General features: G+C 50.7%; 1 protein-coding gene and 3 pseudogenes across 2 annotated transcripts in view; 2 read left to right on the top strand and 2 right to left on the bottom strand.

Moving 5' to 3' along the window:
• Positions 1 to 23,001, top strand: part of LOC144143578 (uncharacterized) — a 133,698-nt gene that overhangs the window by 51,435 nt on the left and 59,262 nt on the right. The gene's annotated exons all lie outside the window — the stretch shown is intronic.
• LOC144143096 (serine/threonine-protein phosphatase PP1-beta catalytic subunit pseudogene) lies at positions 1,517 to 2,787 on the top strand (annotated as a pseudogene).
• Positions 9,060 to 11,726, bottom strand: LOC144143095 (serine/threonine-protein phosphatase PP1-beta catalytic subunit pseudogene; annotated as a pseudogene).
• LOC144143094 (serine/threonine-protein phosphatase PP1-beta catalytic subunit pseudogene) lies at positions 12,768 to 14,923 on the bottom strand (annotated as a pseudogene).

Raw genomic sequence — 23,001 nt, 5'->3', positions numbered from 1 at the left:
AAGAAGCCGTAAAATGAAAGTTCGCTATGAATAAAACACCAACTAGCCATTAATTACGCATTCTTCAGCAATTCAAGCGACGTGAAACAGAAAGATAAGCCTGAATGCAATAATATACATCCCGTTTTGCATACCACAAATTTGATGCCCCAACAGGTAATACAAGTGGAACAGACAGAGTCAACCCCAAACGCTCAATTGGGCCCTTCAAAAGCAGTTGTCTAGCTTCCGAGAAATGGCGACAGGCGAGAAAAAAATGTTCGATTGTTTTAGGGACCTGCCACCGCACACATCGTTCTGAAAGGCCGTAGGGGAAAGTCCTGTTCTGAACAGGTGAAGGTCACTTCGCATTGCCGAGAACCACAAAAATGAACATTCCGCGCGAACTTTAAATGGTGATACTCTTCAAATGATAGGAGTAAATCTTAACGAATAGCGTCTAAATGCCAATATCGTCTTAATCTTGAAGATACAAAAAGAGCCAGATTAGGTATGACAAATTGAACGGGAGCTGTGACAGCGAGATTAGATAAACTATCCGCTAGCTCGTTGCCCCTGATGTCCGTATGGCCAGGGACCCAAGCAAAACGTACCTCCTTCACACGTGCCTTGGAACAAAAAACAATAATGTGCCGTACAGTGGAGATTCGGAAGAGGAAGTTAACGCCGATATAACCGAAATCGAGTCGGATAATGTGGTGATTTCTGATACATGTTGCGGTACTTTACATAGAAGGATAAGAATGTCGTGGGATGCATTCGGCAGGGATTCTCAGATAATGAATGGCAGCCTACCATTGTCCCTGAAGACGAGGAAAGTGTATGACAGCCGCATCTTACCGGTACTCACTTAGGGAACAGAAACTTGGAGGCTGACTAAAATGGTTCAATTTGAATTCAAAACTATTCAGCAAGCAATGAAACGGAAGATCATAGGTGTAACGTTAAGGCATAAGAAGAGAGCGGAGTGGGTCGGGGAACAAACGCGTGTTAGGGACGTATTAGTAGAAATTAAAAAGAAGAAATAGGCGTGGGTAGGGCATGTAATGCGAAGGCAAGAAAACCGCTGGTCATTAAGGGCAACAGGCAGGGGGTGGCAGAAAGTTAGGTGGGCAGATGAGGTCAAGAAGTTTGTGGGGATAAATTTGTTGCAGTTAGCACAGGACCCTGATAATTGGAGATCTATGGGAGAGTTCTTTGCACTGCAGTGGGCGTAGACAGGCTGATTATTATTATTATGATGATGATGATGATGTCATAGAGCGAAAGATATTGCTAAACATTCTGCCATAAAAATGGGTGTATAGTTTGGGATTCGTAGCGAATAACTCCGATCCTTTTCCAGTAACTCCAACTCCAAAACACGACATCCTTTGACGTCGTGTTTCCAATAACAACATTGTAAAAAATAAAAACTGAATGACAATGATGCCGACTTCGCTCTAGACAGGCACATTGGACGTGCGCACGTGTTCCACTCTGAGATAATGCAAACACGACGCAGATGGTTTCGGACATGCACGAACAGCGTGCGGACGTTGTTGTGCTCCGGGAGCGTCGCTTGGGTGGGGGCCTCGACGTCAGGCGATGGGAGAGCGTCCGCGAGCCTTATCTCTCGACTGCGAGTATTAATGAAGGTATTTCTCCCTGTCAGAGAAACAGCGGGCAGACCTGAATAATTTCTGCGATTCAAATCCAGGACCGAAAAGTGGGCGGGTGTTCGACTCCGATCCGAGAGCAAAGAACGTGCCTTCAATAAAGACACGAAGTTTTTTTGTTCAACCTTTTGTTTTTTTAGTTCGTTATTATAAAACGACAATTTCAACCAAATCTGCAAAACTCGAAGCTTTACCAACATACGAATAACTCCTCGGTCTACGTGCTCACGTAAACCTGTGCACCGCGTATATCAGCACGTAGAATTGGCGGAGGCCAACCTAAACGTTAAACGTAGACTCATTCCCACGTTCTTAGCAGTCCAGGGAAGACATCCAGCAAAGACGACGCAACTGACGGAGGCTGTGTTGGGCGGCCTAGAAGTCCAGTCGTGGGAAGTCTTCCTCACCCAGCCCATGCTGCTTGAGCTGTAGGCGCCGCTCAAGGTCCTCGGTGACGTCTAGGGTCAGAACACGGATGTGGTGCGGCTGTTCCAGTGCGGTGGCTTCCAGCTGGGGGCCAGCTACGTGCACCGGGGCATGCAGTACCCCGAGAGCATCTGCGTCCTGCTGGCGTCGAAGGTCAAGTACGCGGAGGACTTCTTCCAGCGGCGGGGAAACCACGAATGCCCGTCCATGAACCTCGTGTAGGGCTATGTGGACAAGTGCAATCGGCAGTACAGCAGCAAGCTCTGGAAGGCCTTCACCGACTGCTTCAGCTGCCTGCACATCGCTGTCACCATCGACGAGAAGATCTGTTGCCACGAAGTACTGCCTCCAGACCTCTAGCCCATTTAACAAAGCAGTCGAATCTAGAGACTGACGGACGTCCTCGACACAGGTCTCCTGCATGACCGCCCGTGGTCGGATACGGGAAAGGATGTCCAAGACTGGGGCGACAACGACCTTGGCGTGTCCGTCACCTTGGGTTCCGACGGGGTCTCCAAGTTCCTCAACGGGCATATGGAGGAACCACCAGTGGGTGGAGAATGGTTGCGAGTTTTTCGTCGTGCGCCAGTTGGTTGCAGGATTACTGCGGCCACGCTGACGACGCTGGGGCATGTTGTCCGTCGACGAGATTGGCGTCATGGGCAGCGTCCAGATTCTGACACCCTCAGAGAAAAAGGCGTAAGGGACGGAGATGGCTGAGCAATATGGAGGCGTTCCTTTGTCACGGAATGCAAGCGGGACAACCCAGCTGGCGCGCGATCCCGACGGACATCCTGCGCGCGCACTTCTTCGAGGGGATTGTCCGGGACTGGGCGCGGGGTTCCACTCGGGTATTAAAGCTTAACCCTTTCGGTCTTTCGGCCCTGGTGGTGTCAATTGACGCGATCTTACAACAGTTCCTCTGGCGCATAGAGAACAAAACCAAAAAACCAAAACTGCTAGTTTTTTTGAAAAACATTTTTTTCAATGATGGCTTTTGCGATAGGTATCACCGTTGTTTCATTTCATTGAAGCTGCACTCTACAAAGAAGATGCGGTGAAGACGAAATTACGACACTGATGCTTAAAAAAAATTGCGGTCCCACTTTTATTCCCAAACTTGTAATTCTACAAATACGTGCACTACGAAGCTCATTTTTTGTTTGTAGGTTCACGTAGTCATAAAGTGTAGAAAAATATGCAAAAGTGATGCCTCTGTTCGACATAATCTTTTTGTCAGATGTCCCAATTAATTCCCTTTTAAATTAAGCTGTTAATACTCGGACTTGATTGATTGATTGATTGTAGGGTTTAACGCGCCGACGCAATGCAGGCGATGAGGCGCGTCGTATTGGAGGGCTCCGGATTAATTTTGACCACCTGGGCCGAACGTGCGCCGAAATCTCGCACACACAGGCGTTTTTGCTTCTCGCCTCCATCAGAAAAGCGGCCGCCGCGGCCGGGAATCGAACCCGCGACCTCGTGCTCAGCAGCGCAACGCCTTAGCCACTGAGCCACAGCGGCGGGTCAATACTCGGACTTCCAGCTGTACGTTTTTGTTTGTGGGCGCATGGGACCCTCAAGTTTATCAAAACACGCAGAAAACATTGTTTTACATGAAATACAAAAATCAGGGCTGAAAGGGTTAAGCTTTCCTGGTGGGGCCGATTGCGTTCTGTCAAAGAGTAATGCATTTCCCGATAGACCGGTTGGTAGACCGAAAAGCTCTGATAAGATATGGAAGCCCGGTGCGTGAAACCGGGCTTCCATTGTGTGAAAACGGTTACTGGAAAATCTCGAAAAAGGAACGGTTCTAGATAAGATAAGAAATTGTTGTTCCATATGATCCCGCTGCTCCTTGCCCCGTCAGGCAGTTTTGTTTGCCTTTTGTCATGCCACCCAAGGCAGTTTGGTTGCCTAAAATAAATGGATACAACGACAACAACAACAACAACAACAACAATACACGCATCGATCACGAAGGCGAACAATGGTATACACCTTTATTTCGTAAACCACGTATCGGCACGCATTTGGATCGTTCCTAAATGCGTTTACTTAGTGCTCGAAACATCGTCGCGTGGGTTTGTAGTTTTTGCGAATTGGGTATTTGAAGGTTTGACTATCGATTGGACGGACTGTCAGCTTTCACGGTTCTCTCTGCTTTCTTTTTTTTTGCTGTGCTTGAATTTTTCGGCCGGAACCTTTCTTCTCCACTACAAGACAGCAAGACAAACATTAAACGCTTCATTAGAAGTTTCTTGTGGTCCCAACTGCGGCGAAGAAGAGCAAATCATCCCCGCTTTTAACGAAATACCGCTTACAACAACAACACCAGTTTGCAGTTCGGACCTCTTTCTTATAACGACGCTTTTTTCTGCACCATATTTTCAACGCCCGTAAAAGCAACAAGTCCTCGTGGCGGAGGTTTGCTACGCAGCCCGTCAAAGCCACAGCTGCTCTGGGAACCCGCGTATACACTCTCCACGGGGGGCCGTTTTGATCTTTCCTCCTCAAGGTCGTCGTGGCAGGCGCCGGCGGTGGCACTTAATTCTCTATTATTATTGTTCATAAAAGCAGCTCGTACGACCTCCGGCGCCAGCGGTGAGGGAGGCAAATTCTTGTTTTTGTCAACAGCATTAAAAACACACCGCTCAAGCCGCAGCTGTTTTTTTTTTTTTTTAACCCAGCCGACATGTGCTCTATCGCCTCTTTCGGCTTCTTGCATGCCTCCGGCGTGAAGCGGCGGTCTTATATCGTTTCCGTGTTTATAAAGACGAATAATTTATAGGGAAACTATCACGTAATGAATGAGGAAAGAAATTGAGAAAAAAAAAAGAAGCAGTGCGATATAAGCCTCCAAATGAGGGCTCAGCCAATAGCCTATTCGACTATGCTTAGAATGCTTACCGGGACGGTGAAAGGTGGCTTGCCAAACTAGTCACGTGAGCTGGACAGATGTAGCACGTGAAGAAATATACCCTGAAATCGAAATTTGATATTCAAATTTTGCGCGCTACGCTCCGAAGCCGCGCGTGGGGAAGGAGGCGCACCGTAGTTAAGGCCTCCGGATTAATTTCGGCCACTTGGGGTTCTTTAACATGCGCAGAAAAAACTCGATACAAGGACGTTATCTTTTTGCGCAAACAAATCGAAATATAAACATGATTAAGGAGTGTACTCATTGGCTTCATGCTTTTCCTTTTATTGGCAGAGGTAGCCTAGTTCTGGTTACTTCAATGTTTGCCAAATGTATCTCTGCCCGTACTAGTCATACGCATAACCCTTTTCCAGCAGTTGGGATCGACGTTGACTAGTTGTCCAATGTAGTTACACTCACCTACCCAGGCTAAATAGGGTGCTTTGCGCAGGTGTGTTCAACATTGCTCTTGGTTAAATTACTTTCGAATCATTACACTCAACATCGTCTGCAAATCTCAAGTGGTACAAAGCTGCTTCATATACTAATCGCATAGCCATTCACTATAATAGAGGGCTGTGTCCGATTGGCTAAGACCGTACGCAGCCTGTACCAAAGTCGGTACATTTGTTTTTCAGTTGCTCTCGCATTACGCTTCCGTGGTAAGTACTACCTCCGTGGCCAGGAATAGAGCAGGTGACATTGTGCGTGGCTGATATAGCGTCGCTGGCTCAAAGATACCGCGCAAAAAACAAAAACGCCCGTGTTTACGAGATTTCGGCGCACGTTAAAGATTCCCAGTTGGTCAAAATTAATCTAGAGCCCTCCACTACGGCGCGCCTCATCGCCTGCTTTGCGTCGGCGCGTTAAACATCCCAATCAATCAATCAATCAATCAATCAATCAATCAATCAATCAATCAATCAATCAATCAATCAATCAATCAATCATTCAATCAATCAATCAATCAATTGATCAATTAAATAAATAAATAAATAAATAATTACTAGCTTCGATCGGGATGTGATTTCATGGCGTATAGACTTTATCATATAGACTTTAACGGCATAGACGTTATCATTCTTTAAGCCTCAGTAACACGCTGACATGTTCTGGACCGCGCAAGCGTAGTCGGATCGCCCTGTCGACTGCGCCACGAAAATATGCGCGATCACAACCCAATGTTAAAAGTGCTGTGGTCCCTGAGAGAAAAAGTTGTAAAGGTGCGCACACGTGTACGGCCGCGGGGACAAAAATTTCCGGGACGCGATTTCCATAATCAAGGTTACCCTCTTCGCTTCCTAGTGGATAAGCGCCTGATACGAGTATAATAATTCTACTCTAAAGCGTGATGCTTTGCTTACCAGTACAAATCAAGTGCTGAGCCATCAGAGGGCGGAGACATTAACTGTGACAGTCGAAATCCTGTCCCGGAATCTTTTGTTGCCGGGTGTACGTATGACCCAACGTGGAGAAATATTTGCTGGCTCAAGGCAAACGTCACAGTTTGTGATCAAAACGATGATTACTCTGGCACGAGTAGCCGAATCAAAAGAAAATAAAAGAAATGGAAACCGAGGGTGCACTTAAAAAAAGTTGTCACCTTCGCGCCCTGCGAAAATGGATGTCCAGCAAAGCTGTTGTAAATCACTACAAATGGTGATAGAGGAGGGTATGAAATGTTTCTCGTCATCTCGGCGGGCTTGTCGCTTGCGCTCGGCTAGTGTCACTAGATAAGGGTACGGAGTATCGGCACTCTTTTCTCCTATTGTTCCGTGCCGCCGCCATGATCATTGGTCAGTTCGCTCCACGTGACATTTGTTTACACTGCAACAGTTCATGGGCGCCGCCACTTTGTTGATTATGCGTTTTAGTCGGTCAACTCTGGTAGGCTTAGCTTGTCTGCCCTACTCTGCGGCTGCGTGCGACTGTCATCGTTCCGAATGCGGATCAGAGATAACGCGTGTAACAGCATTTCAGCAGCAGAAGTGAGTCTAAATATGCGGCAAATGCTGGGTCATGCCTAGCCTGACGTATGCGCTCGGCGTCTTGGGCAAGAGCTGCTCTGTTTAGTGACACTAGTCCTGCCTAGCCTTCAAAGATTGTCTGCAAATATAATCTTTACCAGGAACACACGGGGGTTCCCATTGTTCGCAGGTGTTTTATCATCCATAATGCGGTTTCGATGCTGGTTTTGTTGCATTCTGAGCCCTATGCTGTAAGCTTGATTAGCCTCACGCATGTGCTCGGCGTCTAGGCCTTGACGCTTTGGTGTTTTTGCCCACGGAGATGAAACCGCTGGGGGGTAGAGGTTCTTATTTCTTCGTCCTGGGAGATTCCAGTAGATCGCTGGACTGAACCCGCCGCGGTGGCTCAGTGGCTAAGGCGTTGCGCTGTTGAGCACGAGGTCGCGGGTTCGAATCCCGGCCGCGGCGGCCGCTTTTCTGATGGAGGCGAAAAGCAAAAACGCCCGTGTGTACGAGATTTCGGCGAACGTTAAAGATCCCCAGGTGGCCAAAATTAATCCGGAGCCCTCCACTACGGCGCGCCTCATCGCCTGCCTTGCGTCGGCGCGTTAAACCCTACAATCAATCTAGATCGCTGGACTGTGCTAGCGGCCCTACAATTGGCGCAGTCGACAGGAAGATGCAACTGCGCATGCGCAACACAGCCCACAACAGGCTTCGACCTTATTAAAGTTAACGGATGAAAAGGTTTACACACCTTTGCTGTAAATACGCGTCCGATACCATGCGACCTGCTTCAAAACACGCGCGCTTTTCTTTCTTGTTTGGCGCGCATTTTTCGAAGGAAAGCTCTCGCTTTCGATGGGCCGGTGGCGCCGACAGGACGCCCACTACCAAGGTCAGGGACGCGTATGGCTCCGCTTTTATGCGGAGACCTCGACTGGATACGGCTCTCTGCTCCACTTATCCCGCTGTAGCCGTGGGAGGCAAACAAAGTTGCCGCGGTGGGATGAACGACGGCGTATATTGGACGGGCGTCGGCGGCAAGCCCGAAATAAAACTCGGCTCTCTCTGGCGTGGTGGTCGTTCGTTTAACGGCCTTTGAGGCCGGACGACTTTTTTTATACAAACGGGGAAACGAATGAAAAGACGGCAAATTAGTGACGGGGAAATTGCAATTCTTAGCGTAAAAACGCTTCCATGTTGTTTTATTCGTTAACGACAGGGGCGTAGCCAGTGGGGGGGTTGTTTGGTGTTGGAACACTCCCGAAATTTCCTGAGCTGTGCATACCCCATCTGCCCCTCCTCATTTCAACCGTGTTTTTTTTTTCGTTCACGCTGTTCACACTCTACATCGGTATATCAATATGCAAAAAAAACATTAGATAAGAAAATGAAAATCAAATCATGTTTGTGCGAGGCTATTTTTCCTTTTGGGATTTTTGCGCGGTGCGTATAACACCAACCGGGAAAAAATTTCTGGCTACGCCACCGGTTAACGATATATGCTTTTTCACCCATAGCCTATCTTTCTTTGCTTACCAATTATGTACAAATTAAGCTTGCCAATGCCTACATAGTAATTCCAGGGTTTATCGCAGGTAATTTTAATTCGGGCCCATTTACACGTTTTAACAGGTTACTGTCAAATCTTGATATAATGAATCACGCTGGACCACCGAAAATTGTTCGTTATTTTGAAACATCGTTGTGATGAGAAACTGGCGGCTATGAGCCACTGCTAAAACCTAGGAATGAAAATAATGTGACTTAGCAGTAGACGCGTGTGCAGACACGCAAACTCTCAAATTAAAATGTTGCGCTCACTTCAAAGTAGCTTTATATGAAGAAATCCCATATTTTCTTCTCGCGCCTGCAGCACGCACGACCGATTAGAAATGCCTCTACATATTCCACCTTGCGCAATGACTCATCGGTAGGTCATTGCACCGAGCAATGAAAGTGCGCAATTTGTTCATGTGCACTAAAACATCAATGTTCGACACGATCTCTTCTTCTTCTGTGTTCGGTGAACCACAGTCGTCTTCCTTCGCGTCGTGCTCTCGCTTCTTTGTTTTGTCGCTAGCTTCATTCATCTTTGGACCTCGTACAAACTACGCAGCAAGATCACCCACAACAAAGAAATACCCGCACACGTGATTAGCATGAAGAACGACCGACCGGCCATCTTCACCCAACACAAGGAGAGAGAAAAGAGGCAAACACCGCTGTGCCTGCTAGGCTACCGCACATTAAACGACAGCTCTGTGGGGGCGCTACCTGTTGGCACTCGACATGGTGATGATGATAGCTACTGCACTCAGAGAACACGCGCAGAAATGGCGGTTTCTTTGTCACGCGAGAGTTTACCAAATTCGCAAAAACTGATGTTCCTCGATTATAATGAAGAAAATACATTACGTGCGTAATTCTGAAATACGGAGTATATTGAAATTCGCAGTTCTGAAATATTTTTTCCATTGAACATAAGGCAATGTGGCGGGGATTCTTAAAATATTCGTGAAATTTGAGAAGTTCGTTAATGTGGGGTTCGTAGCAACGAGATTTGACTGTACTCTGTGTTGTACACATTGGACTGTTAAATTGACACACCCGGGAAATCACCGGGTAATAGGTCTAGCGTGCTAATAGACTGTTATTAGGAGCCGAAACTCAAGTCGACGAGTTCAGGTTAAGCAGGAATACCCTAGCAGAATACCGGACAATCCCCAGGGTGAAGTGAGCGCGCAGGACGCCCAGAGTGATCGCCATCCCTTTCGTCCCCAAATAGCTCTGCTCTACGTAGAGCCCTCAATTATTTATTGCCTACATCTCTACGAGAGTTGCGATTGGTGTGGGTGCCTGGACACGCTGGCATCTGGATTAACGAATCGGCAGATACGTTGGCGGGACTTGCACTGGACGGCCCAGTGGTGGAAATCATGCCGCACATACAGTTCCTCACCTCGGCACGTTTTCGCAGATTAGGCCTCCTAAAAAGCATGGCTGAAACTGCGTGCGTAGGTTATGAGCTCGAGCACCTCCGGTTCTCCTGGAAGTGCCGGATTAGCCAATCACGCGAATGCGAAGTTAGCCTAACTAACTTTCGCTGTGGCGTACCAAATTTAAATTATTATTTGTACCGCTGTGATCTGGCCCCTTCACCCCTTTGTGTATTTTGCAATGAATTAGAGACTATAGAACATTTTCTCCTCCACTGCCGACGGTTTGCCTCCCTACGAAAAAGATATTTGGAAAACCCTTTTAATCAATTGGCCCACCCACTCACTCTTCCTCTAATATTATCATTCGGGGCGACAGTACTGGGTTTTTGCCGCGGGGATCTTTGCCGCGCTGTACACTCATTCATCTTTGAATCACGCCGTCTGCCGTGCTAGCAGCTAATTCAAGATGGCGGGCTGCTCTTAAAAACATGTCTGCGCCTGTATCCTTTGCCTTCCCGCTCTCTGCCTCCCCTTCGTTGCCGAATCTTCTTTCTTTAATTTTCTTACATAATTTCCACGAATGTCTTTCGGCCAATCCTTTCCTTATTCATTTGTGCTCATTTTGTAGTTGGTTAGCTCTATCTGCTACCGCACCTTATTATCTGGCAGTTTACTTATTATCTGTTTACTCCCGCTCATACTCACCTTTTTCTGTAATTATTCACTTTTCTTCTTTTAATCCACATTAGTTTTTTCTGTTCTCTCAGTTAGCGCCCATTTCCTGGCCAATCCCCCTGAGTGGGTACGAGCCATTTTTTTTTGGACCAACAACAACAACAACCTTTGTTGTTCGGTTTCCGCTGTTCGACGAAGGAACGCCCCCCACATTGCTCAGTCATCTCCGTCTCGTCTGCCTCCCTCTCGGAGAGTCTCAGGATCTGTACGCTGCACCTGATAGTGTGGTCGACAGACAACCTGCCCCAGCGTTATTGAACACGCCGCACTGGTTGGGCGCCGAGGACAGTGCCACCGGCTGACGCTTGGCGAAGAACTCGCGACCATCCTTCACGAACTGGCGGGTTCCGAAGACAAGTCGAGGTCGTGCTGGATGACGGACTTGGAGACCATTTCGGCACCAAAGGTGAAGGACATGCCGCGGTCACACTCGCTCCAGTCAATGACGTCTTTGTCTGGATCCGACCACAGGTCACACATGGAGGCTTATGTAGGGGACGTCGGTTGGCCGCATGATGCGCCTGATCTGCTCCGTGTACTGGAGGTTGGGAGACAGTCCCCCGGGGCAGCAGAAGATTGCGTCGATGAAGACAGCTATAGGAAGCCAGTTGGAGCAGTCGGCGAAGGTCTTCCAGAACTCCATTTTGTACTGGCTCTTGCACTCGTCCAGGAAGCGGAAGACGCCCTTGATGGACGCGCACTCGTGGCTGCCCCGGAGCAGGAAGACGTTCGCCGCGTACTTGGTCTTGTATGCGAGCAGGAGGTAGATGGTCTCCAGGGACTGCCTGCCCCGGTCCACGTCATCCCCTGGGAAGAGGCAGTTGGCCAGCGGCTCGACGCCTCCGTACTCGAGGAGCCGCAGCAGGTCGGTGTACTGGCCGTGGATGCGGCCGGAGATACTGATCGGCGCCTCCAGCTCAACGAGGGTCGGCTGGCGGGGGAAGGTGTCGCGCGACTTGAGGAATAGGTCGTGCTTCTCCTCCCGCGTGAGCCGCATGGCCTTGCCTAGATGGCATCCCCGGACTTGTAGTTGCATGGAGATGATGCTGGGTACGTTTGGGTCGCCATCCGCCATTTTCACCGGCTGATCAATGTGGAACACTGGGCTCCCTGTGTGTAAAGATGGAGTAGGCTGTGATCGTAAGCACCGCAAGACTTAGTATGCTGTTGTCATGATCGCACGTTTTTGTATATGTTGCCAGGCTTTCAATATAACAGAATTATGGCGAATTAGTGCGGTGGGACAACTCACCCTTTCTGTCTTTCTTGACGAAGCATGCTTGACTGTGGAATCCAGCATACGTTGTAGCACCGCTCGCGTGAACGACGAGCAGCAGCCCACTTTCTGATCGCGCATTTTAATTCCAGAAAGGATCCAAGTCCGCGTGTCGTTGCCCACCAGCGAGATACGGCTTGCGTGGGACGCTCTCCCATCATATGATGTATATGCCGCTGCCCAAGCGAAATTCCTACTGCACAACGGCCTGAGCACGCTGTTCGTGCTTGTCCGAAACCATCTGCCTCTTGTATGCATTATCTCGGATGGAACTCATGCGCACGCCAGATCTGCCTTTTTACAGTGCAGTCGGCGTCATAGTCGCTCAGTTTTTTTAAAAGACGATGGTCTTGCTAGGGCTACTTAAACCCAGAAATTTTGGTCTGTCTGTCCGTGACGTGATTCAGCCACCCGGCCAAAGTGAAACGAAGTCTGCGCGATAGTCTTATATACTCACTTGCCGCCAAATCTAAACTTCAAAGTCCGGTGTATATGTTCATACTTGTCAACATTATTGAACAAGAACAAGACGTTACGCAATAAGTCAGAAAATAATACCCAAGGGATATTTAGAGTGCTCCTGTAAAAAAAAATTCATAGATGGTTGAGTTTTGCGAAATGAAGTACGTACTACATCCACTGCAGAAAAAAACTAAACACTGTCGCCTGCTGTCGCCCGCACCACTATAGCTTCTGGCGGAATTTTAAGAAATCAAGCGACAACAGTTACGAAAGGTTCCACTAGATAGGTTCCACGTCCTGCTTGAAACGCACCTGGAGTAGGGCAACGCGGTTTTATAAACGTTAAGTAAAAACGTTTATAGAACCGCGTCATCGAGGCTACGGCACACCTGGCCTGGATCTGTGGAACACGGTGAATTTAAACTGATTTAGGCAAACCTTTGGCGTCTTTAGCTTGGGAGAAGCGCAATGGAAGAGGAACAACATGAGAGGTGGGCGAGAAAGCAAAGGAAGGCATTTACTTGGCAAATTTCGGCAAAGACTGTCGTCTTTTGTCGACATTAGCAACGAAAGGAGCCGATACGCGGCCAATTTTTTTTTGCAATGCTGTTTTTGGAAACGCGAGGTATACAAGGACAATAATATAGACCCTCTGACCCCCGTACGATTCATTCCGTTGACTCGTTCCCTTGAAATGAATCAGAGAGAGAGAGAGAGAGAGAGAGAGAGAGAGAGAGAGAGAGAGAGCAGACTTTGTCACCCCTTTTAAGGCGAATGCACCGTGCGGAAAAGTCTGGTATCTTCGTCCCAACAGACGGCGGTCAGGAAGCCGTGGTCGCAGGCGGAGTCCTCTTCCAGTTGGATGACAGCAGCTTGTATCTCGGGAAGAGAGCTGAGCAGTGTGGCCTCCCACTGCTCACTGCTTCTTATATGTATTACTTTTCCAAAAGCCCGTGGTTTATTCGGGCATTGCCAGACCACATGTTGTAGTGCGGCTGCTGCAATGTTGCACCACTTGAATCTGCCCGTGCACCTACCAGGATAGCGGAGGTGACACAGGGCGGGGTGAGGGAACGTATTTGATTGCAACTTGCGCCACGCAACTGTTTGAGCAGTGTGTGCAGCAGGAAATTTTACTCGGCTCAGCCTATAGTGTTGAGTAATCTCTCGGTAAGTTGCCAGTCTCTGTTATTTCTCTGTTATACACATTGGTATTTCTCTGTTATACACATTGGATTGTAAAATTGGCACAGTCGGCCAACTCCGGGTAACAACACAAGTCGACGAGTTCAACTTAACAACAAATACCGGAGAAGGATCCCGGACAATCCCCAGGGTGAAGTGATTGCGCAGGACGCCCAGCGTGATCGCCATCACCTTTGTTGTCCCGCTTCTCGTATTCGACGAAAGAACTCCTCCACATTGCCCAGTCATCTCCGTCTCGTCTGCCTCCTTCTCGGAGGGTCTCAGGATCTGGACGCTGCACCTGACAGTGTGGTCGACAGACAACCTGTCCTCAGCCTTATCGAAGACGTCGCGCTGGTTGGGTGCCGAGGACAGTGCCACCGGCTTACGCTTGGCGAAGAACTCGCAATCATCCATCACGAACTGGTAGTTTCTAAAGACTATAGTCGAGGTCGTGCCGGTTGATGAACTTGGAGAGCACGTCGGCACCAAAGGTGAAGGACACGCCGCGGTCTCACTTGCCCCTGTCAACGACGTCCTTGTCCGGATCCGTCCACAGCAGGTCGCTCATGGAGGATTATGTAGGGAAAGTCTGTTCGCCGCGTGATGCGCCTGGTCTGCTCCGTGTACTGGAGGTCGGGAGACAGTCCCCCACGGCAGCAGAAGATCGCGTCGGTGACGACAGCTATAGGAAGCCAGTGGGAGCAGTCGGTGAAGGCCTTCCAGAGCTTGATGTTGGACCGGCCACACTGGAGGCCCATGTCGGAGACGTCTGTTGGTCGCATGACATCCCTCATCTGCTCCGTGTACTGGAGGCCGGGAGACAGTCCCCCGAGGCCACAGACGATCGGCTCATCGGCGATGGCAGGAATGTTCAGGCTATTGGAGCAGTCGGCAAAGGTCTTCCAGAACTCCATGTTGTACCGGCTCTTGCACTCGTCCAGGAAGCGGCAGACGCCCTTGATGGACGCGCCCCCATGGCTGCTCCGCTGCAGGAACAATTTCTCCGCGTACTCGATTTTGTATGCGAGCAGGCGGCAGTTGGTCTCCCGGGACTGCCTGCCCCGGTGCACGTCGTCCCCGAAGAAGGGGCAGCTGGCCTCCTGCGTGACGTCGCCGTACTCGAAGAGCCGCAGCGGGTAGGTGTACTGGCCGTGGATGCGGCCGGAGATCCTTATCGGCGCCTCCAGCTCAAGCAGGGTCGGCTGGCTGGGGAAGGTGTCGCGCGACTTGAGGCACAGGCCGAGCTTCTCCTCCCGCGTGAGCCGCATCGCCGTCCCTGGATGGCATCCCCGGACTTGTAGTTGCTTGGAAGTCATGCTGGCTCCGTTTGGGTCGCCGTCTGCCATTTTCACCGGCTGATGTATGTGGGACACATGACTTCCTGTGTGGGAAAACCTAGGAGGGTGTGATAGTTAACACCGTTAGAATTAGTATGTTGTCTTCGTGATCGCATCTTTTTGTATATGTTGTCAGGCTCTCAATATAACATAATTATGGCGAATTTGTGGTTTGATAACGGAATAACGGAAGTGAGGTGGGATAACTCAACCTTTGCGTGTGTTTGGCTTGTCGAAGCATGCTTAACTGTGGAATCCAGCATACGTCGTAACACTGCTCGCGTGAACGACGACCAGCTGCCCACTTTTTGATCGCGCATTTTAATTCCAAAAATGATCCAGGTCCGCGTGTCGTTGCTCTGAGAGGGGGAAGTATTATGCGCCACCGAGATAAACGGCTCGCGTAAGACGCTCTCCCATCGCCTGATGTAGAGGTCTCTGCCCAAGCGACATTCCTGCTGCACAGCGGCCTTCGTAGACGTCCGAAACCATCTGCCTCGTGCATGCGCTATCTCGCGGAGAAAACTCGTGCGCACGCCAGAACTGCCTTTTTAGAGTGCAGTCGGCGTCATAGTCGCCCACTTTTCTTTTCTCACTGTTGTTTTTGTGGACACGACGTATTCAAGGAAGATAATATAGATCCTCTGATGTTGGAAGGAATGCCTGCCCGGCACCACGCGCATGACGTCAAGGTCATGGCGCGAGGCGCGGGGCGGGAGAGCTTTATTCTCTTCACTATGCTACACGTGCGGGTGTAGCAGATTGTCCCACATCCTCCCCTCTCTAAAAAGGTCACGGTTCCAACCGCGATGGCGGAATTATGCACCGGCCACTCTTGCTGTGAGTATGGTCACTGCTTGTGCATAATGGGTTCCGCGGGACTGTCTCTTGTTGCTGCAACTCGTTGGAATGTTGAGGCATTGCGACCAGGTGAGTTCTGTTGCGGCGAACAGATCCATACTCCGTGTCGACCCAGTAGGACCTCGGCTCCTCCGCTTGCTCTTTGACCGTGCCAAATTTTTTAAGGTCCACGATCCATACGTCAGTGTCGGGGTCCAAGTCCGGAAGGTCTCGTGCCCCATGCCGGATGTTGAAGTGGTGCTGTTGCTTTTTCCTGCTTTCAGCCTCGTATGCCATCAGCCTGTCTCTGTCCGGGAGGCAGGGGACTAGGCTGTCCGCAGAAGCCGGCAAAGTAGTGCGGAGTCTCCTACCCATTAGGAGCTCAGCGGGAGAGTAACCGTTCTTGAGTGGGCTCGTCCGGTACGCCATAAGCGTTTTGTAGGGATCGCCCGTCTTCTCGAGGGAGCTCTTGATCACTTTTACGGCAGCTTCCGCGAGCCCGTTGCTTTGAGGGTACCGGGGACTCGATGTCACGTGTTTAAAACCGTATTCTTTGGCGAAGGCTGCAAACGGTGAGTCAGGTCCCCTTGAAAATTGTGGACCGTTGTCAGTGATGACCACTTCGGGAATTCCATGCCTTGCGAAAATTGACTTGCAGTGAGTTACCACTGCCCTCGCATTCAGGCTCGTGAGTTTGGCCAACTCGGGATACCTTGAGTAGTAGTCGGTGACGATTAGCCACCATGCTCCTCCAATGAAGAACAGGTCGACGCCGACTCGCTGCCAAGGCCTGTCAGGAAATTCTGTCGGCTGCAGCGGCATCTTCCGGTTAGTCCTGTGCTGGAGGCAGGTCCGGCAAGACTTGACAAGATTCTCGATGTCGGTGTCAATCGTAGGCCACCAGACAGCATTTCTTGCTCTCGCACGGCACTTGTCGATGCCGAAATGGCCTTCGTGCAGTACGCGGAGAGCTGACTCCTGTAGCTTTTTGGGCACGACTATCCGAAAGCCATGCATCAGGATGTCGTTGACTTCGGTGATGCTGTCCTTATGTGGCCAGAATTCCTTAAGGTTTTGTTTTAGGTCGCGACGGCTCGGCCAACCCTCCTGCGTGAATGCACGGAGCTGGCGGCAAAGTTCGTCGTGTTGTTGTTCCTGTTTCAATTCGTCCAAGGAAGGTGGTGAAACTGGGAGCGTAGATAACAGCTGACCCACGTGTCCTTCAATCTCTCTCTCGAGCTCATTCGTCTCGCCGTGGCTTACGGGAGACCTCGATAGGGCATCAGCTGCGGTCAGTTCTTTGCCGCGGACGTAAACGACCTCGTAGGCGTAACGCATTAAGCGCATCCGCATCCTCTGTAGACGAGGCGTTAAGTCGTCGATGGGTTTTGAGCCAAAAAGCGCAACTAGGGGCTTGTGGTCGGTCTCAAGGCAAAACTTCATCCCAAAAACGTAGTCATGGAACTTCTCGCATGCCCAGACGAGAGAGAGACCTTCCTTTTCTATCTGAGGGTATCGACGTTCTGTTTCCGTAAGTACACGAGAGGCATAGGCGATAACAGCGAAGTGGCCGTTCTCTTGCTTTTGGCGCAACACGGCGCCGAGACCGTAGGACGACGCATCCGCTGTGATCTTCGTCGGCCTGTCGTTGCTGTACACGGCTAGAACTGGGCTGGATGAGAGCAGTTTCTTCCATTTGCCGAATGCATCCTCTTGTGCGGCCTCCCAGACGAACTCCTGCTTTGAAGACAGCATGCTGGACAAGGGCTGGAGAAGTTCGGCCATGTTCGGTACGAAACGACCGAGGTAAGTCGCCATGCCCAGTAGCCGTCGAAGTTCAGTCTTGGAAGTTGGCCTAGGCATTTCTGTGACGGCTTTGAGTTTTCTCTCATCAGGTCGAACATGGTTGTTTTCGATGACGTGCCCTAAGTACGAGATTTTCGTGACGCCAAACTGACATTTTTCCTTGTTTAGGGTGACACCAGCGCGTCGAATCCGCTCGAGAGTACTTCGGAGTCGCTCATCGTGTTCCTGCTTGGTCGAACCCCAGATGAGAATGTCGTCCATGTGACAGGCGACCCCATCGAGGCCTTGCAGAATGTCACTCATGCGTCGTTGGAAGTGTTCAGGAGCAGAGCAAATGCCGAAGGGTAGACGATTGAAGCAAAAACGACCAAAGGGCGTTATAAAGGTCGTGATCAATTTGCTTCTCTCAGTCAGCGGGATCTGCCAAAAACCCGAGGTTGCGTCGATTTTCGAGAACCATGCGGCTCCTCGAAGCATGCCAAGGGTGTGTTCAACAGCTGGGATGGGATGCCACTCGCGGAGTACAGACTTGTTTAGTTCCGTGTAGTCTACACAAATTCGGAGTGCCCCCGAAGGCTTGAGTACGACGACCATTGGCGCGCACCATGCTGTGGGTTGCGTGACAGGAGTAATTACGCCAACTTCCTTCATTCGTTGTAGCTCTGCCCTGGTTTTTTCGTAGAGGGGAAGTGGTACCCGTCGTGGAGACGTCAGGGCGAACGGAGTTGCGTCAGGTTGGAGCACGATGTCATACTCCTGTTGCAGCTTTCCGAGCCCTTGGAAAACGTCGGGAAAATCTCTTTCTATGTTTAAATCCAAAACAGTGTTCACAGACGGGAACAAGCCAAGGTTGGTGATGGCTGTTTTGCCAAGTAGGGCTGTGCGCAGACCGGGTAAGATGTAGACGTTTTCTACGCTTTCTCGGCCATTGAGCTTGAAACGAAGCCTTGCCAGTCCCGAGATGCGCAGAGTCTTTCCATCTGGACCCTGAAGCCTCCGGTCGGGGGAAGTCAGAACGACGTGCTTGAAGAGCTGTCGGAATTGTCGCTCCGGGATAACAGTCTCATCCGCTCCCGTGTCGATTTTGAATACCAGGGTCTGGGACTCGACGAGGGGAGAGACTTCCCACCTGGATGAAGCCGTCGTCGCCATGAGGCCCAGGAAACCTGGCTCCTGCTCGATGTTCCGAAGAGCATTTGTTGAGCGGCAGACGGTTTGGAAATGGCCCTTTTTCCCGCACTTCTGGCAGACGCAGTCTTTGGCAGGACAGATGGCCCTCACGTGACGCTCTTTGCCACACCAGCCGCATGATTTCTTGAAACGCCTCGGGTGGTGTGTGGTTGGGGGTGGCGTTGCAACTGGGTCTTTAACGGGTCTACTACGCCGTACTTTCAGAGCGTCGAGGTTGACAGCTTCCTTTGGCGTGCCCGATAAGAGTTCTGCCTGCTGCTGTTGGACTGCTTCATTCTGACGAGCGATGGTTAGCGCCTTCATTAGGTCTAAGCTGGGGTCAAGCTGCAGAGTTTGCGACAGTTTATGGTTCTTGAGGCCCACGACTAGTCTGTCTCGAATTAACTCTTCACGGAGCTCCCCGTAGTTACAAGAATCTGCTAGTGCGTGTAGGGCTGTTGCGAAATCTTCGACTGACTCACCATCCAGCTGGACTCGGGTGTTGAATTTCGCCCGCTCGTAGATGATGTTTCGCCGAGGTATGAAGTAGTCCTCGAAGCCCTTAAGCACTGCGTCGAAGTTCTTCTGTTCATCAGTAGTCAGCTTGAAGGTATTGAAGATGTCCTCTGCCTGGGGTCCCATGAGGTAGACCAGTGCATCCACCTGGCATTCTTTGGGTCGATCGCTGAGCCCTGAAGCAGCCCGGTAGCGGAGGAAACGTCTCTTCCATTGGGGCCAGTCTGACGGTGAGAAGGTGAACGGGTCAGGTGCCGTGATCTGGAACGAGGCCGCGCTGCCGTTCTTGTTGGCCATCGAGGGTGAGTCGCTCGCGAAGGTCGCACGCAGGTCTGTAGTCGAGGGAAGGCCCGTAGACGAGGCAGAAGCGGCTTCAGAACGAGGGTTGGTTGGGTGTGCTGACGTGTCGTTCAGGCGGAGAGCAGCGGTCAGCACATCCCGCTTCTGACACCATGAGGGTCGCCACCAGGGGGCCGAGTGGAGCGAACGCAACTCACATGGGCTCTGCAGTTTTTTGCATTTGCGGGGCGTAAATCTGGAATCTACCTGCAAGTAGTAGTAGTAGTATAAACGTTTATTTGCCATAAATGGTAAAGGAGCGGAGGATGATCTCCTGCGTTGGTCTTGAGGTGATCGCCCCCTTTGGTTGGCGTCCCTAGTCCGGGATGCCATGGCCTGCCGCAGCACGAAGAGCCCGGTTCACCAGACCACGCTGGTTCTCCAGGACCGCGCTGGTCAGCACGGCCTCCCACTGCTCCGGTGATGGCGCCAGGACCTCCGGTAGTTCCTTTACGCCCTTACACTCCCACACCATGTGGTATAGGGTGTTGGGCGTTCCGCTGCAGAACTGACATTCGAAGCTGTATAATGTGGGGTACATCATATGCAATTGTGTGGCATGTGGGAAGGAATTTGTCTGAAGTCTTCGTAGTTGTGTTGATTCTTCTCTGGTGAGCTTTGGATGTGGAGGTGGGTATTTCCTTCTTGTAAGCCTGAGGTGTTCCAAGATGTCTTTGCTTCGTTTGGCGATGGGAAGGCTGTGTGGCATCCCGGGCAAGACGTGTGTTCCCGTCAAGGCAACTGCCCGGAGTGAGAGGTCTCGGGCTACGGCGTCGGCCGCTGCGTTACCTTCTAGGGACTCGTGCCCCGGTGTCCACACGATGTATATGTCTATTGGGTTTCGGCGTGCTTGAAAAGTCTTGGATAATATTCCAAGCGCCGTTTTAGAAATTCGTCCTTTTTGGTAGTTCCTGCAGGCTGCTTGCGAGTCCGTGAGCACTGTGATTCGCTCTTTGGTTTCCGGCGCTGTGGTGACGGCAAGCGCAACCGCTGCCTCCTCCGCCGAGTCCGTGTCTCCCGTCTTGATTGTTGCCGATGATAGGTGGGAACCTTTGAAGTCTACAACGCTTATTGTATGGGCTCGTTTATTTATTTGGCTTGGATACACTGCCGCATCAACGTATCTTGAGTTTTGATCATTTCTGTAGGATCTGTGGAGTGCTTTCGCTCTGGCTTCGCGACGCTTCTTGTGGTAGACGGGGTGCATGTTTCGTGGGATGCTTGCTACTTCGATGTGCGTCCTTAAATCGAGGGGGATGCGTTGCTTTTGGTTTTCTGTTTCTATTGGGCCCTGATAGTTTAGGCGGCACAAGGTAGCTCTGCCCGTTTTTGTAAGCTTGAGCCGTTCCAGTTGGCTTGCCCGGTGCGCTTCTGTCAGTTCGTCCCACGTATTATGCACTCCTAGTTGGAAGAGTTTTTCGGTTGAGGTTTTGGCCGGTAATCCAAGCGCCATCTTGTATGTTTGTCGAATTAAAACGTTCAATTTTTCTTTTTCTGCTGTTTTCAGTCCTAGGTAAGGGGTTCCGTAGGTTATTCGACTTATGATTAGTGCCTGGATCATTCTTATCGTGTCTTCTTCTTTTAGCCCGTGCTTTTTGCTGGTCACTCTTTTGATCAGGTGGGTGACCTGGGAGAGGGTAGACTGTAATTTTTGGAGAGTGGCTGATCCCGCGCCGTCCTTTTGGAAGTCAAGTCCCAAGACTCTCAGCGTGTCCACCTTTGGGATGACGACCCCATGAAGCGTCACTTCGTGGTCGAGGGACACCGGTGGTGGTCGTCCTCTTGTCCGTTTCTTTAGTATTAGAAGTGCTGATTTCTCCGGAGCTAGGGAAAGGCCACAATTCCTGAGGTATTGTTCCGTGTGGTTTACTGCTTCTTGTAATGCATCCTGTTGTGTGCCGGTTGACCCTGTCGTCGTCCAGAAAGTAATATCATCCGCATAGATAGCGTGTCGAAGCCCTGGGATAGTTTTTAGTGATTCTGGTAATTTGATCATTGCGAGGTTGAATAATAGAGACGAGATCACTGAGCCTTGGGGTGTTCCTTTTGCTGGTACGTCGAATTTTTCGCTTTGTAGGGTTCCTAGGCTTACAGTTGCCGTCCGTGAGGATAGAAAGTCCCTTACATAGTTATAGGCTTTCTCTCCACATTGAGTTTCCTGGAGATTTTCGAGTATGGCTGCATGCGACACATTGTCAAACGCTCCCTTGACGTCTAGGGTAAGAATGGCGCTTTTTTGCGTGGTACTCAGGTTGTCAATCACTTCTTCTTTAATTTGTAAAAGGATATCCTGAGTTGACAAGTGGGGGCGAAAGCCTGCAACATCCTCTGAATAGTGTGTCCTGAAGGTAAATGCTACCCGTGGATACATGTTTCGTGAAGGTTGAGCCGTGTGCTGGACATTTGCGAGGGAGTTTCACCCCGGGCGAGCCGGAGCTCGCTACGCCTATTTGGAACATCAGCTCCGCACGAGGAGGGTGGCGGCCACCGCGGCTGCCGCTCGCCTTTGCGAGTGTCGTCGACGACTTCAGCGTTCTTTCGAACTCATCCCCCGGGAACCGGAAGGCCAATGGAAGTCGTCGAAGTAGAGGGTGAGTCAATTTCACCCGAAGACCTTACAAGTGAGGCGGGCTGGCTGACGAGCCACCGACAACGAAGCGCTCGAGCTCTACTCCAGTTGAGCCCAACGCAAGGGACAGGCAAGGGACAGGAGGGCGCCGAACCCGAATCCTCCAGCGGGGCTTCGCGTTCTCGACAACGACAACGCAAGCCGCCTCGCCCTGCGCGGCAGCCGCAGTTACCGCGTGAAGACATCAAGATCGTGCTTCGACCGAGGGAAGGCCTAGATGTTTCTAAGATCAGCCAAGCGATACTCCGCGACGGAATACTTCGCGCCACGAAACTAACGGCGGAAGGAGCGGAGGAAGATACTCTTCGAATCAACGCGCTAAAAACATAATCGTCGCAAGCACCCCAAGCATGGAGAGGGCTGTGAAATACAACGCAATCAAGGCAATCCCGATCGGCGAACACCTTCACGAAGTTATGGCATACGCAGCTCCGCCTGAAGACACCTCCAAGGGCGTAATCCACAATATACCGGAAAGCGACAGTGACGACGACATTACTCGAAGCTTGGTTAATAAACGAAACCCGAAGATTCTTCAGGCTAGAAGAATGGGCCGAACAAATTCGGCAGTCATCGTGTTTGAGGGAGAGGCTGTGCCATACTACGTCTACTACAGAGGCGCAGAATATCGGTGTTATCTGCATAAGAAGAAGCACGAGGTATGCGAGACGTGCGGAAGACTCGGCCACAGGACTGACGTGTGCCCCGCTCCGGAAAACAAGATCTGCAGGGACTGTGGAGCCAAGAACCCGCAAGAAAAGCACAAGTGTGACCCCAAGTGCGCGCT

Source organism: Haemaphysalis longicornis, unplaced genomic scaffold, assembly GCF_048455015.1.
Source record: "Haemaphysalis longicornis isolate Haplotype H1 unplaced genomic scaffold, Haemaphysalis longicornis Haplotype H1 scaffold_6, whole genome shotgun sequence".
Classification (NCBI taxonomy): domain Eukaryota; kingdom Metazoa; phylum Arthropoda; class Arachnida; order Ixodida; family Ixodidae; genus Haemaphysalis; species Haemaphysalis longicornis.
The sequence above is the reverse complement of the archived record's forward strand: the minus strand, read 5'-3'. Positions and strand labels throughout refer to the sequence as shown.